The sequence below is a fragment of the Schistocerca cancellata genome, unplaced genomic scaffold, assembly GCF_023864275.1.
Source record: "Schistocerca cancellata isolate TAMUIC-IGC-003103 unplaced genomic scaffold, iqSchCanc2.1 HiC_scaffold_1100, whole genome shotgun sequence".
NCBI classification, from domain to species: domain Eukaryota; kingdom Metazoa; phylum Arthropoda; class Insecta; order Orthoptera; family Acrididae; genus Schistocerca; species Schistocerca cancellata.
Window position 1 is genome coordinate 5,170,816 of NW_026047099.1, and position 15,143 is coordinate 5,185,958.

General features: G+C 55.0%; 16 non-coding genes across 16 annotated transcripts; all 16 read right to left on the reverse strand.

Annotated features, from left to right (window-relative positions):
- Nucleotides 1-404: 404 nt before the first annotated feature.
- On the reverse strand, nt 405-523 carry LOC126154653 (5S ribosomal RNA). The gene has a single exon (XR_007532197.1). It is a non-coding gene; the product is annotated as a 5S ribosomal RNA (ribosomal RNA).
- Nucleotides 524-1,340: 817 nt separating this feature from the next.
- LOC126155172 (5S ribosomal RNA) lies at nt 1,341-1,459 on the reverse strand. Its single transcript, XR_007532682.1, has one exon. It is a non-coding gene; the product is annotated as a 5S ribosomal RNA (ribosomal RNA).
- Nucleotides 1,460-2,282: 823 nt separating this feature from the next.
- Nucleotides 2,283-2,401, reverse strand: LOC126154671 (5S ribosomal RNA). The gene has a single exon (XR_007532214.1). It is a non-coding gene; the product is annotated as a 5S ribosomal RNA (ribosomal RNA).
- Nucleotides 2,402-3,228: 827 nt separating this feature from the next.
- On the reverse strand, nt 3,229-3,347 carry LOC126155185 (5S ribosomal RNA). Its single transcript, XR_007532694.1, has one exon. It is a non-coding gene; the product is annotated as a 5S ribosomal RNA (ribosomal RNA).
- An 816-nt stretch (nt 3,348-4,163) lies between these two features.
- Nucleotides 4,164-4,282, reverse strand: LOC126155805 (5S ribosomal RNA). Its single transcript, XR_007533242.1, has one exon. It is a non-coding gene; the product is annotated as a 5S ribosomal RNA (ribosomal RNA).
- An 832-nt stretch (nt 4,283-5,114) lies between these two features.
- On the reverse strand, nt 5,115-5,233 carry LOC126154654 (5S ribosomal RNA). The gene has a single exon (XR_007532198.1). It is a non-coding gene; the product is annotated as a 5S ribosomal RNA (ribosomal RNA).
- An 817-nt stretch (nt 5,234-6,050) lies between these two features.
- On the reverse strand, nt 6,051-6,169 carry LOC126155197 (5S ribosomal RNA). The gene has a single exon (XR_007532705.1). It is a non-coding gene; the product is annotated as a 5S ribosomal RNA (ribosomal RNA).
- Nucleotides 6,170-6,992: 823 nt separating this feature from the next.
- LOC126154672 (5S ribosomal RNA) lies at nt 6,993-7,111 on the reverse strand. Its single transcript, XR_007532215.1, has one exon. It is a non-coding gene; the product is annotated as a 5S ribosomal RNA (ribosomal RNA).
- An 827-nt stretch (nt 7,112-7,938) lies between these two features.
- On the reverse strand, nt 7,939-8,057 carry LOC126155785 (5S ribosomal RNA). The gene has a single exon (XR_007533224.1). It is a non-coding gene; the product is annotated as a 5S ribosomal RNA (ribosomal RNA).
- Nucleotides 8,058-8,874: 817 nt separating this feature from the next.
- On the reverse strand, nt 8,875-8,993 carry LOC126155209 (5S ribosomal RNA). Its single transcript, XR_007532716.1, has one exon. It is a non-coding gene; the product is annotated as a 5S ribosomal RNA (ribosomal RNA).
- Nucleotides 8,994-9,821: 828 nt separating this feature from the next.
- LOC126155220 (5S ribosomal RNA) lies at nt 9,822-9,940 on the reverse strand. Its single transcript, XR_007532727.1, has one exon. It is a non-coding gene; the product is annotated as a 5S ribosomal RNA (ribosomal RNA).
- An 823-nt stretch (nt 9,941-10,763) lies between these two features.
- LOC126155232 (5S ribosomal RNA) lies at nt 10,764-10,882 on the reverse strand. The gene has a single exon (XR_007532738.1). It is a non-coding gene; the product is annotated as a 5S ribosomal RNA (ribosomal RNA).
- Nucleotides 10,883-11,720: 838 nt separating this feature from the next.
- LOC126154829 (5S ribosomal RNA) lies at nt 11,721-11,839 on the reverse strand. The gene has a single exon (XR_007532362.1). It is a non-coding gene; the product is annotated as a 5S ribosomal RNA (ribosomal RNA).
- Nucleotides 11,840-12,670: 831 nt separating this feature from the next.
- LOC126154784 (5S ribosomal RNA) lies at nt 12,671-12,789 on the reverse strand. Its single transcript, XR_007532320.1, has one exon. It is a non-coding gene; the product is annotated as a 5S ribosomal RNA (ribosomal RNA).
- Nucleotides 12,790-13,612: 823 nt separating this feature from the next.
- On the reverse strand, nt 13,613-13,731 carry LOC126155796 (5S ribosomal RNA). The gene has a single exon (XR_007533234.1). It is a non-coding gene; the product is annotated as a 5S ribosomal RNA (ribosomal RNA).
- An 829-nt stretch (nt 13,732-14,560) lies between these two features.
- LOC126155315 (5S ribosomal RNA) lies at nt 14,561-14,679 on the reverse strand. The gene has a single exon (XR_007532815.1). It is a non-coding gene; the product is annotated as a 5S ribosomal RNA (ribosomal RNA).
- Nucleotides 14,680-15,143: the final 464 nt, after the last annotated feature.

Consider the following 15,143-nt stretch of genomic DNA (forward strand, 5'->3'; position numbering starts at 1 on the left):
CCTGTCCCTGTCCCCGTCCCGACTTGTTTCGACTTTGCTCGACTGCCACTCGCTGCCGCTCGGGTCGTGGTCCATATGACAGCGCAAGCACGACAAACGTCTGCGGGACGAGACGAGACGACTAAGGAATACATTCGTGGTTACAAATCAAATTTGGAACTCTACACTCCTACACAACAATAGGCGGTGACATATTTCAGATATCACCTGCCGATTCGTACTGTTTTGTCGTTTTCAAAGTCTTCTTGGCAAACTTGGTTAGCACAATCTCCCTCAAACTGAGTTAATTACTGCATTTTCGTACCATTACAGTAGTTTAAAAGGCTTAAGGAAGCATCTTTGTCACAACAGAAAGGTAGTTTGAAAATTGGGCTGGCGACATAACAAAAAAACAAGAGGAAGGGAGCCAACAGCACCCGGGTTTCCCAGGCGGTCACCCATCCAAGTACGAGCCGGGCCCGATGATGCTTAACTTCGGTGATCGGACGAGAACCGGTGTATTCATCATGGTATGGCCGTTGGCGCTTATCTAATGTAGGAGCACGGCAGAATTCGCGTTCGGCTTTTCTCCCAACACACAAAATATTAGTTTTCGGCCGCATTTGACGAAAGCGCTTTCTTCCGCAACCGCCAGTTCATCGAGGACGGCGCGGGGAGGCGCGCCCGGCGTCCCAGCAGAGCGACGGCCGAATTGGCGGGCGCACCGCCGCGTGTGTGAGACGCACTGCTGCTCGTTGCACCCCCTGTCATTCGCTGGGCGCGTGCAGCCTTCGACACTAGCGGAGGACGCATCTTGTCCCTGGTGAACAGCGGAGGGCCTGTGCGGGGTGTGGCAGTGTCGTGCTGGAGGGCGCCACTGGTAGCGATGTGGGCTTCCTCGCCTCGCCTCACACCAAGTGTCTGCGTAGTTTGCAGTGCATTCGCACCATTCCTATCCCTGTCCCTGTCCCCGTCCCGACTTGTCCCGACTTTGCTCGACTGCCGCTCGCTGCCGCTCGGGTCGTGGTCCATATGACAGCGCAAGCACGACAAACGTCTGCGGGACGAGACGAGGCGACTAAGGAATGCATTCGTGGTTACAAATCAAATTTGGAACTCTACAATCCTACACAACAATAGGCGGTGACTTATTTCAGAAATCACCTGCCGATTCGTACTGTTTTGTCGTTTTCAAAGTCTTCTTGGCAAACTTGGTTAGCACATTCTCCCTCAAACTGAGTTAATTACTGCATTTTCGTACCATTACAGTAGTTTAAAAGGCTTAAGGAAGCATCTTTGTCACAACAGAAAGGTAGTTTGAAAATTGGGCTGGCGACATAACAAAAAAACAAAAGGAAGGGAGCCAACAGCACCCGGGTTTCCCAGGCGGTCACCCATCCAAGTACTAGCCGGGCCCGATGATGCTTAACTTCGGTGATCGGACGAGAACCGGTGTATTCATCATGGTATGGCCGTTGGCGCTCATCTAATGTAGGAGCACGGCAGAATTCGCGTTCGGCTTTTCTCCCAACACACAAAATGTTAGTTTTCGGCCGCATTTGACGAAAGCGCTTCCTTCCGCAACCGCCAGTTCCTCGAGGACGGCGCGGGGAGGCGCGCCCGGCGTCCCAGCAGAGCGACGGCCGAATTGGCGGGCGCACCGCCGCGTGTGTCAGACGCACTGCTGCTCGTTGCACCCCCTGTCATTCGCTGGGCGCGTGCAGCCTTCGACACTAGCGGAGGACGCATCTTGTCCCTGGTGTTCAGCGGAGGGCCAGTGCGGGGTGTGGCAGTGTCGTGCTGGAGGGCGCCACTGGTAGCGATGTGGGCTTCCTCGCCTCGCCTCGCCTCACACCAGGTGTCTGCGTAGTTTGCAGTGCATTCGCACCATTCCTATCCCTGTCCCTGTCCCCGTCCCGACTTGTCTCGCCTTTGCTCGACTGCCGCTCGCTGCCGCTCGGGTCGTGGTCCATATGACAGCGCAAGCACGACAAACGTCTGCGGGACGAGACGAGACGACTAAGGAATACATTCGTGGTTACAAATCAAATTTGGAACTCTACACTCCTACACAACAATAGGCGGTGACGTATTTCAGAAATCACCTGCCGATTCGTACTGTTTTGTCGTTTTCAAATTCTTCTTGGCCATACTTGGTTAGCACATTCTACCTCAAACTGAGTTAATTACTGCATTTTCGTACCATTACAGTAGTTTAAAAGGCTTAAGGAAGCATCTTTGTCACAACAGAAAGGTAGTTTGAAAATTGGGCTGGCGACATAACAAAAAAACAAAAGGAAGGGAGCCAACAGCATCCGGGTTTCCCAGGCGGTCACCCATCCAAGTACTAGCCGGGCCCGATGATGCTTAACTTCGGTGATCGGACGAGAACCGGTGTATTCATCATGGTATGGCCGTTGGCGCTCATCTAATGTAGGAGCACGGCAGAATTCGCGTTCGGCTTTTCTCCCAACACACAAAATGTTAGTTTTCGGCCGCATTTGACGAAAGCGCTTCCTTCCGCAACCGCCAGTTCCTCGAGGACGGCGCGGGGAGGCGCGCCCGGCGTCCCAGCAGAGCGACGGCCGAATTGGCGGGCGCACCGCCGCGTGTGTGAGACGCACTGCTGCTCGTTGCACCCCCTGTCATTCGCTGGGCGCGTGCAGCCTTCGACACTAGCGGAGGACGCATCTTGTCCCTGGTGTTCAGCGGAGGGCCTGTGCGGGGTGTGGCAGTGTCGTGCTGGAGGGCGCCACTGGTAGCGATGTGGGCTTCCTCGCCTCGCCTCATCTCGCCTCACACCAGGTGTCTGCGTAGTTTGCAGTGCATTCGCACCATTCCTATCCCTGTCCCTGTCCCCGTCCCGACTTGTTTCGACTTTGCTCGACTGCCGCTCGCTGCCGCTCGGGTCGTGGTCCATATGACAGCGCAAGCACGACAAACGTCTGCGGGACGAGACGAGACGACTAAGGAATACATTCGTGGTTACAAATCAAATTTGGAACTCTACACTCCTACACAACAATAGGCGGTGACGTAATTCAGAAATCACCTGCCGATTCGTACTGTTTTGTCGTTTTCAAAGTCTTCTTGGCAAACTTGGTTAGCACATTCTCCCTCAAACTGAGTTAATTACTGCATTTTCGTACCATTACAGTAGTTTAAAAGGCTTAAGGAAGCATCTTTGTCACAACAGAGAGGTAGTTTGAAAATTGGGCTGGCGACATAACAAAAAAACAAAAGGAAGGGAGCCAACAGCACCCGGGTTTCCCAGGCGGTCACCCATCCAAGTACTAGCCGGGCCCGATGATGCTTAACTTCGGTGATCGGACGAGAACCGGTGTATTCATCATGGTATGGCCGTTGGCGCTCATCTAATGTAGGAGCACGGCAGAATTCGCGTTCGGCTTTTCTGCCAACACACAAAATGTTAGTTTTCGGCCGCATTTGACGAAAGCGCTTCCTTCCGCAACCGCCAGTTCCTCGAGGACGACGCGGGGAGGCGCGCCCGGCGTCCCAGCAGAGCGACGGCCGAATTGGCGGGCGCACCGCCGCGTGTGTGAGACGCACTGCTGCTCGTTGCACCCCCTGTCATTCGCTGGGCGCGTGCAGCCTTCGACACTAGCGGAGGACGAATCTTGTCCCTGGTGTTCAGCGGAGGGCCTGTGCGGGGTGTGGCGGTGTCGTGCTGGAGGGCCCACTGGTAGCGATGTGGGCTTCCTCGCCTCGCCTCACACCAGGTGTCTGCGTAGTTTGCAGTGCATTCGCACCATTCCTATCCCTGCCCCTGTCCCCATCCCGAGTTGTCCCGACTTTGCTCGACTGCCGCTCGCTGCCGCTTGGGTCTTGGTCCATATGACAGCGCAAGCACGACCAACGTCTGCGGGACGAGACGAGACGACTAAGGAATGCATTCGTGGTTACAAATCAAATTTGGAACTCTACACTCCTACACAACAATAGGCGGTGACGTATTTCAGAAATCACCTGCCGATTCGTACTGCTTTGTCGTTTTCAAAGTCTTCTTGGCAAACTTGGTTAGCACATTCTCCCTCAAACTGAGTTAATTTCTGCATTTTCGTACCATTACAGTAGTTTAAAAGGCTTATGGAAGCATCTTTGTCACAACAGAAAGGTAGTTTGAAAATTGGGCTGGCGACATAACAAAAAAACGAAAGGAAGGGAGCCAACAGCACCTGGGTTTCCCAGGCGGTCACCCATCCAAGTACGAGCCGGGCCCGATGATGCTTAACTTCGGTGATCGGACGAGAACCGGTGTATTCATCATGGTATGGCCGTTGGCGCTCATCTAATGTAGGAGCACGGCAGAATTCGCGTTCGGCTTTTCTCCCAACACACAAAATGTTAGTTTTCGGCCGCATTTGACGAAAGCGCTTCCTTCCGCAACCGCCAGTTCCTCGAGGACGGCGCGGGGAGGCGCGCCCGGCGTCCCAGCAGAGCAACGGCCGAATTGGCGGGCGCACCGCCGCGTGTGTGAGACGCACTGCTGCTCGTTGCACCCCCTGTCATTCGCTGGGCGCGTGCAGCCTTCGACACTAGCGGAGGACGCATCTTGTCCCTGGTGTTCAGCGGAGGGCCTGTGCGGGGTGTGGCAGTGTCGTGCTGGAGGGCGCCACTGGTAGCGATGTGGGCTTCCTCGCCCCGCCTCGCCTCGCATCGCCTCACACCAGGTGTCTGCGTAGTTTGCAGTGCATTCGCACCATTCCTATCCCTGTCCCTGTCCCCGTCCCGACTTGTTTCGACTTTGCTCGACTGCCACTCGCTGCCGCTCGGGTCGTGGTCCATATGACAGCGCAAGCACGACAAACGTCTGCGGGACGAGACGAGACGACTAAGGAATACATTCGTGGTTACAAATCAAATTTGGAACTCTACACTCCTACACAACAATAGGCGGTGACATATTTCAGATATCACCTGCCGATTCGTACTGTTTTGTCGTTTTCAAAGTCTTCTTGGCAAACTTGGTTAGCACAATCTCCCTCAAACTGAGTTAATTACTGCATTTTCGTACCATTACAGTAGTTTAAAAGGCTTAAGGAAGCATCTTTGTCACAACAGAAAGGTAGTTTGAAAATTGGGCTGGCGACATAACAAAAAAACAAGAGGAAGGGAGCCAACAGCACCCGGGTTTCCCAGGCGGTCACCCATCCAAGTACGAGCCGGGCCCGATGATGCTTAACTTCGGTGATCGGACGAGAACCGGTGTATTCATCATGGTATGGCCGTTGGCGCTTATCTAATGTAGGAGCACGGCAGAATTCGCGTTCGGCTTTTCTCCCAACACACAAAATATTAGTTTTCGGCCGCATTTGACGAAAGCGCTTTCTTCCGCAACCGCCAGTTCATCGAGGACGGCGCGGGGAGGCGCGCCCGGCGTCCCAGCAGAGCGACGGCCGAATTGGCGGGCGCACCGCCGCGTGTGTGAGACGCACTGCTGCTCGTTGCACCCCCTGTCATTCGCTGGGCGCGTGCAGCCTTCGACACTAGCGGAGGACGCATCTTGTCCCTGGTGAACAGCGGAGGGCCTGTGCGGGGTGTGGCAGTGTCGTGCTGGAGGGCGCCACTGGTAGCGATGTGGGCTTCCTCGCCTCGCCTCACACCAAGTGTCTGCGTAGTTTGCAGTGCATTCGCACCATTCCTATCCCTGTCCCTGTCCCCGTCCCGACTTGTCCCGACTTTGCTCGACTGCCGCTCGCTGCCGCTCGGGTCGTGGTCCATATGACAGCGCAAGCACGACAAACGTCTGCGGGACGAGACGAGGCGACTAAGGAATGCATTCGTGGTTACAAATCAAATTTGGAACTCTACAATCCTACACAACAATAGGCGGTGACTTATTTCAGAAATCACCTGCCGATTCGTACTGTTTTGTCGTTTTCAAAGTCTTCTTGGCAAACTTGGTTAGCACATTCTCCCTCAAACTGAGTTAATTACTGCATTTTCGTACCATTACAGTAGTTTAAAAGGCTTAAGGAAGCATCTTTGTCACAACAGAAAGGTAGTTTGAAAATTGGGCTGGCGACATAACAAAAAAACAAAAGGAAGGGAGCCAACAGCACCCGGGTTTCCCAGGCGGTCACCCATCCAAGTACTAGCCGGGCCCGATGATGCTTAACTTCGGTGATCGGACGAGAACCGGTGTATTCATCATGGTATGGCCGTTGGCGCTCATCTAATGTAGGAGCACGGCAGAATTCGCGTTCGGCTTTTCTCCCAACACACAAAATGTTAGTTTTCGGCCGCATTTGACGAAAGCGCTTCCTTCCGCAACCGCCAGTTCCTCGAGGACGGCGCGGGGAGGCGCGCCCGGCGTCCCAGCAGAGCGACGGCCGAATTGGCGGGCGCACCGCCGCGTGTGTCAGACGCACTGCTGCTCGTTGCACCCCCTGTCATTCGCTGGGCGCGTGCAGCCTTCGACACTAGCGGAGGACGCATCTTGTCCCTGGTGTTCAGCGGAGGGCCAGTGCGGGGTGTGGCAGTGTCGTGCTGGAGGGCGCCACTGGTAGCGATGTGGGCTTCCTCGCCTCGCCTCGCCTCACACCAGGTGTCTGCGTAGTTTGCAGTGCATTCGCACCATTCCTATCCCTGTCCCTGTCCCCGTCCCGACTTGTCTCGCCTTTGCTCGACTGCCGCTCGCTGCCGCTCGGGTCGTGGTCCATATGACAGCGCAAGCACGACAAACGTCTGCGGGACGAGACGAGACGACTAAGGAATACATTCGTGGTTACAAATCAAATTTGGAACTCTACACTCCTACACAACAATAGGCGGTGACGTATTTCAGAAATCACCTGCCGATTCGTACTGTTTTGTCGTTTTCAAATTCTTCTTGGCCATACTTGGTTAGCACATTCTACCTCAAACTGAGTTAATTACTGCATTTTCGTACCATTACAGTAGTTTAAAAGGCTTAAGGAAGCATCTTTGTCACAACAGAAAGGTAGTTTGAAAATTGGGCTGGCGACATAACAAAAAAACAAAAGGAAGGGAGCCAACAGCATCCGGGTTTCCCAGGCGGTCACCCATCCAAGTACTAGCCGGGCCCGATGATGCTTAACTTCGGTGATCGGACGAGAACCGGTGTATTCATCATGGTATGGCCGTTGGCGCTCATCTAATGTAGGAGCACGGCAGAATTCGCGTTCGGCTTTTCTCCCAACACACAAAATGTTAGTTTTCGGCCGCATTTGACGAAAGCGCTTCCTTCCGCAACCGCCAGTTCCTCGAGGACGGCGCGGGGAGGCGCGCCCGGCGTCCCAGCAGAGCGACGGCCGAATTGGCGGGCGCACCGCCGCGTGTGTGAGACGCACTGCTGCTCGTTGCACCCCCTGTCATTCGCTGGGCGCGTGCAGCCTTCGACACTAGCGGAGGACGCATCTTGTCCCTGGTGTTCAGCGGAGGGCCTGTGCGGGGTGTGGCAGTGTCGTGCTGGAGGGCGCCACTGGTAGCGATGTGGGCTTCCTCGCCTCGCCTCATCTCGCCTCACACCAGGTGTCTGCGTAGTTTGCAGTGCATTCGCACCATTCCTATCCCTGTCCCTGTCCCCGTCCCGACTTGTCCCGCCTTTGCTCGACTGCCGCTCGCTGCCGCTCGAGTCGTGGTCCATATGACAGCGCAAGCACGACAAACGTCTGCGGGACGAGACGAGACGACTAAGGAATACATTCGTGGTTACAAATCAAATTTGGAACTCTACACTCCTACACAACAATAGGCGGTGACGTATTTCAGAAATCACCTGCCGATTCGTACGGTTTTGTCGTTTTCAAAGTCTTCTTGGCAAACTTGGTTAGCACATTCTCCCTCAAACTGAGTTAATTACTGCATTTTCGTACCATTACAGTAGTTTAAAAGGCTTAAGGAAGCATCTTTGTCACAACAGAAAGGTAGTTTGAAAATTGGGCTGGCGACATAACAAAAAAACAAAAGGAAGGGAGCCAACAGCACCCGGGTTTCCCAGGCGGTCACCCATCCAAGTACTAGCCGGGCCCGATGATGCTTAACTTCGGTGATCGGACGAGAACCGGTGGATTCATCATGGTATGGCCGTTGGCGCTCATCTAATGTAGGAGCACGGCAGAATTCGCGTTCGGCTTTACTCCCAACACACAAAATGTTAGTTTTCGGCCGCATTTGACGAAAGCGCTTCCTTCCGCAACCGCGGGGAGGCGCGCCCGGCGTCCCAGCAGAGCGACGGCCGAATTGGCGGGCGCACCGCCGCGTGTGTGAGACGCACTGCTGCTCGTTGCACCCCCTGTCATTCGCTGGGCGCGTGCAGCCTTCGACACTAGCGGAGGACGCATCTTGTCCCTGGTGTTCAGCGGAGGGCCTGTGCGGGGTGTGGCAGTGTCGTGCTGGAGGGCGCCACTGGTAGCGATGTGGGCTTCCTCGCCTCGCCTCGCCTCGCCTCGCCACGCCTCACACCAGGTGTCTGCGTAGTTTGCAGTGCATTCGCACCATTCCTATCCCTGTCCCTGTCCCCGTCCCGACTTGTCCCGACTTTGCTCGACTGCCGCTCGCTGCCGCTCGGGTCGTGGTCCATATGACAGCGCAAGCACGACAAACGTCTGCGGGACGAGACGAGACGACTAAGGAATACATTCATGGTTACAAATCAAATTTGGAACTCTACACTCCTACACAAAAATAGGCGGTGACGTATTTCAGAAATCACCTGCCGATTCGTACTGTTTTGTCGTTTTCAAAGTCTTCTTGGCCATACTTGGTTACCACATTCTCCATCAAACTGAGTTAATTACTGCATTTCGTACCATTACAGTAGTTTAAAAGGCTTAAGGAAGCATCTTTGTCACAACAGAAAGGTAGTTTGAAAATTGGGCTGGCGACATAACAAAAAAACAAAAGGAAGGGAGCCAACAGCACCCGGGTTTCCCAGGCGGTCACCCATCCAAGTACTAGCCGGGCCCGATGATGCTTAACTTCGGTGATCGGACGAGAACCGGTGTATTCATCATGGTATGGCCGTTGGCGCTCATCTAATGTAGGAGCACGGCAGAATTCGCGTTCGGCATTTCTCCCAACACACAAAATGTTAGTTTTCGGCCGCATTTCACGAAAGCGCTTCCTTCCGCAACCGCCAGTTCCTCGAGGACGGCGCGGGGAGGCGCGCCCGGCGTCCCAGCAGAGCGACGGCCGAATTGGCGGGCGCACCGCCGCGTGTGTGAGACGCACTGCTGCTCGTTGCACCCCCTGTCATTCGCTGGGCGCGTGCAGCCTTCGACACTAGCGGAGGACGCATCTTGTCCCTGGTGTTCAGCGGAGGGCCTGTGCGGGGTGTGGCAGTGTCGTGCTGGACGGCGCCACTGGTAGCGATGTGGGCTTCCTCGCCTCGCCTCGCCTCGCCTCACACCAGGTGTCTGCGTAGTTTGCAGTGCATTCGCACCATTCCTATCCCTGTCCCTGTCCCCGTCCCGACTTGTCCCGACTTTGCTCGACTGCCGCTCGCTGCCGCTCGGGTCGTGGTCCATATGACAGCGCAAGCACGACAAACGTCTGCGGGACGAGACAAGACGACTAAGGAATACATTCGTGGTTACAAATCAAATTTGGAACTCTACACTCCTACACAAAAATAGGCGGTGACGTATTTCAGAAATCACCAGCCGATTCGTACTGTTTTGTCGTTTTCAAAGTCTTCTTGGCCATACTTGGTTAGCACATTCTCCCTCAAACTGGTTTAATTACTGCATTTTCGTACCATTACAGTAGTTTAAAAGGCTTAAGGAAGCATCTTTGTCACAACAGAAAGGTAGTTTGAAAATTGGGCTGGCGACATAACAAAAAAACAAAAGGAAGGGAGCCAACAGCACCCGGGTTTCCCAGGCGGTCACCCATCCAAGTACTAGCCGGGCCCGATGATGCTTAACTTCGGTGATCGGACGAGAACCGGTGTATTCATCATGGTATGGCCGTTGGCGCTCATCTAATGTAGGAGCACGGCAGAATTCGCGTTCGGCTTTTCTCCCAACACACAAAATGTTAGTTTTCGACCGCATTTGACGAAAGCGCTTCCTTCCGCAACCGCCAGTTCCTCGAGGACGGCGCGGGGAGGCGCGCCCGGCGTCCCAGCAGAGCGACGGCCGAATTGGCGGGCGCACCGCCGCGTGTGTGAGACGCACTGCTGCTCGTTGCACCCCCTGTCATTCGCTGGGCGCGTGCAGCCTTCGACACTAGCGGAGGACGCATCTTGTCCCTGGTGTTCAGCGGAGGGCCTGTGCGGGGTGTGGCAGTGTCGTGCTGGAGGGCGCCACTGGTGGCGATGTGGGCTTCCTCGCCTCGCCTCGCCTCACACCAGGTGTCTGCGTAGTTTGAAATGCATTCGCACCATTCCAATCCCTGTCCCTGTCCCCGTCCCGACTTGTCCCGACTTTGCTCGACTGCCGCTCGCTGCCGCTCGTGTCGTGGTCCATATGACAGCGCAAGCACGACAAACGTCTGCGGGACGAGACGAGACGACTAAGGAATACATTCTTGGTTACAAATCAAATTTGGAACTCTACACTCCTACACAACAATAGGCGGTGACGTATTTCAGAAATCACCTGCCGATTCGTACTGTTTTGTCGTTGTCAAAGTCTTCTTGGCCATACTTGGTTAGCACATTCTCCCTCAAACTGAGTTAATTACTGCATTTTCGTACCATTACAGTAGTTTAAAAGGCTTAAGGAAGCATCTTTGTCACAACAGAAAGGTAGTTTGAATATTGGGCTGGCGACATAAGAAAAAAACAAAAGGAAGGGAGCCAACAGCACCCGGGTTTCCCAGGCGGTCACCCATCCAAGTACTAGCCGGGCCCGATGATGCTTAACTTCGGTGATCGGACGAGAACCGGTGTATTCATCATGGTATGGCCGTTGGCGCTCATCTAATGTAGGAGCACGGCAGAATTCGCGTTCGGCTTTTCTCCCAACACACAAAATGTTAGTTTTCGGCCGCATTTGACGAAAGCGCTTCCTTCCGCGACCGCCAGTTCCTCGAGGACGGCGTGGGGAGGCGCGCCCGGCGTCCCAGCAGAGCGACGGCCGAATTGGCGGGCGCACCGCCGCGTGTGTGAGACGCACTGCTGCTCGTTGCACCCCCTGTCATTCGCTGGGCGCGTGCAGCCTTCGACACTAGCGGAGGACGCATCTTGTCCCTGGTGTTCAGCGGAGGGCCTGCGCGGGGTGTGGCAGTGTCGTGCTGGAGGGCGCCACTGGTAGCGATGTGGGCTTCCTCGCCTCGCCTCGCCTCGCCTCGCCTCGCCTCACACCAGGTGTCTGCGTAGTTTGCAGTGCATTCGCACCATTCCTATCCCTGTCCCTGTCCCCGTCCCGACTTGTCTCGACTTTGCTCGACTGCCGCTCGCTGCCGCTCGTGTCGTGGTCCATATGACAGCGCAAGCACGACAAACGTCTGCGGGACGAGACGAGATGACTAAGGATTACATTCTTGGTTACAAATCAAATTTGGAAATCTACACTCCTACACAACAATAGGCGGTGACGTATTTCAGAAATCACCTGCCGATTCGTACTGTTTTGTCGTTTTCAAAGTCTTCTTGGCCATACTTGGTTACCACATTCTCCCTCAAACTGAGTTAATTACTGCATTTTCGTACCATTACAGTAGTTTAAAAGGCTTAAGGAAGCATCTTTGTCACAACAGAAAGGTAGTTTGAAAATTGGGCTGGCGACATAACAAAAAAACAAAAGGAAGGGAGCCAACAGCACCCGGGTTTCCCAGGCGGTCACCCATCCAAGTACTAGCCGGGCCCGATGATGCTTAACTTCGGTGATCGGACGAGAACCGGTGTATTCATCTTGGTATGGCCGTCGGCGCTCATCTAATGTAGGAGCACGGCAGAATTCGCGTTCGGCATTTCTCCCAACACACAAAATGTTAGTTTTCGGCCGCATTTGACGAAAGCGCTTCCTTCCGCAACCGCCAGTTCCTCGAGGACGGCGCGGGGAGGCGTGCCCGGCGTCCCAGCAGAGCGACGGCCGAATTGGCGGGCGCACCGCCGCGTGTGTGAGACGCACTGCTGCTCGTTGCACCCCCTGTCATTCGCTAGGCGCGTGCAGCCTTCGACACTAGCGGAGGACGCATCTTGTCCCTGGTGTTCAGCGGAGGGCCTGTGCGGGGTGTGGCAGTGTCGTGCTGGAGGGCGCCACTGGTAGCGATGTGGGCTTCCTCGCCTCGCCTCGCCTCGCCTCGCCTCGCCTCACACCAGGTGTCTGCGTAGTTTGCAGTGCATTCGCACCATTCCTATCCCTGTCCCCGTCCCGACTTGTCCCGACTTTGCTCGACTGCCGCTCGCTGCCGCTCGGGTCGTGGTCCATATGACAGCGCAAACACGACAGACGTCTGCGGGACGAGACGAGACGACTAAGGAATACATTCGTGGTTACAAATCAAATTTGGAACTCTACACTCCTACACAACAATAGGCGGTGACGTATTTCAGAAATCACCTGCCCATTCGTACTGTTTTGTCGTTTTCAAAGTCTTCTTGGCAAACTTGGTTAGCACATTCTCCCTCAAATTGAGTTAATTACTGCATTTTCGTACCATTACAGTAGTTTAAAAGGCTTAAGGAAGCATCTTTGTCACAACAGAAAGGTAGTTTGAAAATTGGGCTGGCGACATAACAAAAAAACAAAAGGAAGGGAGCCAACAGCACCCGGGTTCCCCAGGCGGTCACCCATCCAAGTACTAGCCGGGCCCGATGATGCTTAACTTCGGTGATCGGACGAGAACCGGTGTATTCATCATGGTATGGCCGTTGGCGCTCATCTAATGTAGGAGCACGGCAGAATTCGCGTTCGGCTTTTCTCCCAACACACAAAATGTTAGTTTTCGGCCGCATTTGACGAAAGCGCTTCCTTCCGCAACCGCCAGTTCCTCGAGGACGGCGCGGGGAGGCGCGCCCGGCGTCCCAGCAGAGCGACGGCCGAATTGGCGGGCGCACCGCCGCGTGTGTGAGACGCACTGCTGCTCGTTGCACCCCCTGTCATTCGCTGGGCGCGTGCAGCCTTCGACACTAGCGGAGGACGCATCTTGTCCCTGGTGTTCAGCGGAGGGCCTGTGCGGGGTGTGGCAGTGTCGTGCTGGAGGGCGCCACTGGTAGCGATGTGGGCTTCCTCGCCTCGCCTCGCCTCACACCAGGTGTCTGCGTAGTTTGCAGTGCATTCGCACCATTCCTATCCCAGTCCCTGTCCCCGTCCCGACTTGTCCCGACTTTGCTCGACTGCCGCTCGCTGCCGCTCGTGTCGTGGTCCATATGACAGCGCAAGCACGACAAACGTCTGCGGGACGAGACGAGACGACTAAGGAATACATTCTTGGTTACAAATCAAATTTGGAACTCTACACTCCTACACAACAAGAGGCGGTGACGTATTTCAGAAATCACCTGCCGATTCGTACTGTTTTGTCGTTTTCAAAGTCTTCTTGGCCATACTTGGTTACCATATTCTCCATCAAACTGAGTTAATTACTGCATTTTCGTACCATTACAGTAGTTTAAAAGGCTTAAGGAAGCATCTTTGTCACAACAGAAAGGTAGTTTGAAAATTGGGCTGGCGACATAACAAAAAAACAAAAGGAAGGGAGCCAACAGCACCCGGGTTTCCCAGGCGGTCACCCATCCAAGTACTAGCCGGGCCCGATGATGCTTAACTTCGGTGATCGTACGAGAACCGGTGTATTCATCATGGTATGGCCGTTGGCGCTCATCTAATGTAGGAGCACGGCAGAATTCGCGTTCGGCTTTTCTCCCAACACACAAAATGTTAGTTTTCGGCCGCATTTGACGAAAGCGCTTCCTTCCGCAACCGCCAGTTCCTCGAGGACGGCGCGGGGAGGCGCGCCCGGCGTCCCAGCAGAGCGACGGCCGAATTGGCGGGCGCACCGCCGCGTGTGTGAGACGCACTGCTGCTCGTTGCACCCCCTGTCATTCGCTGGGCGCGTGCAGCCTTCGACACTAGCGGAGGACGCATCTTGTCCCTGGTGTTCAGCGGAGGGCCTGTGCGGGGTGTGGCAGTGTCGTGCTGGAGGGCGCCACTGGTAGCGATGTGGGCTTCCTCGCCTCGCCTCGCCTCGCCTCACACCAGGTGTCTGCGTAGTTTGCAGTGCATTCGCACCATTCCTATCCCTGTCCCTGTCCCCGTCCCGACATGTCCCGACTTTGCTCGACTGCCGCTCGCTGCCGCTCGGGTCGTGGTCCATATGACAGCGCAATCACGACAAACGTCTGCGAGACAAGACGAGACGACTAAGGAATACATTCGTGGTTACAAATCAAATTTGGAACTCTACACTCCTACACAACAATAGGCGGTGACGTATTTCAGAAATCACCTGCCGATTCGTACTGTTTTGTCGTTTTCAAAGTCTTCTTGGCCATACTTGGTTACCACATTCTCCCTCAAACTGAGTTAATTACTGCATTTTCGTACCATTACAGTAGTTTAAAAGGCTTAAGGAAGCATCTTTGTCACAACAGAAAGGTAGTTTGAAAATTGGGCTGGCGACATAACAAAAAAAACAAAAGGAAAGGAGCCAACAGCATCCGGGTTTCCCAGGCGGTCACGCATCCAAGTACTAGCCGGTCCCGATGATGCTTAACTTCGGTGATCGGACGAGAACCGGTGTATTCATCATGGTATGGCCGTTGGCGCTCATCTATTGTAGGAGCACGGCAGAATTCGCGTTCGGCTTTTCTCCCAACACACAAAATGTTAGTTTTCGGCCGCATTTGACGAAAGCGCTTCCTTCCGCAACCGCCAGTTCCTCGAGGACGGCGCGGGGAGACGCGCCCGGCGTCCCAGCAGAGCGACGGCCGAATTGGCGGGCGCACCGCCGCGTGTGTGAGACGCACTGCTGCTCGTTGCACCCCCTGTCATTCGCTGGGCGCGTGCAGCCTTCGACACTAGCGGAGGACGCATCTTGTCCCTGGTGTTCAGCGGAGGGCCTGTGCGGGGTGTGGCAGTGTCGTGCTGGAGGGCGCCACTGGTAGCGATGTGGGCTTCCTCGCCTCGCATCGCCTCACACCAGGTGTCTGCGTAGTTTGCAGTGCATTCGCACCATTCCTATCCCTGTCCCTGTCCCCGTCCCGACTTGTCTCGCCTTTGCTCGACTGC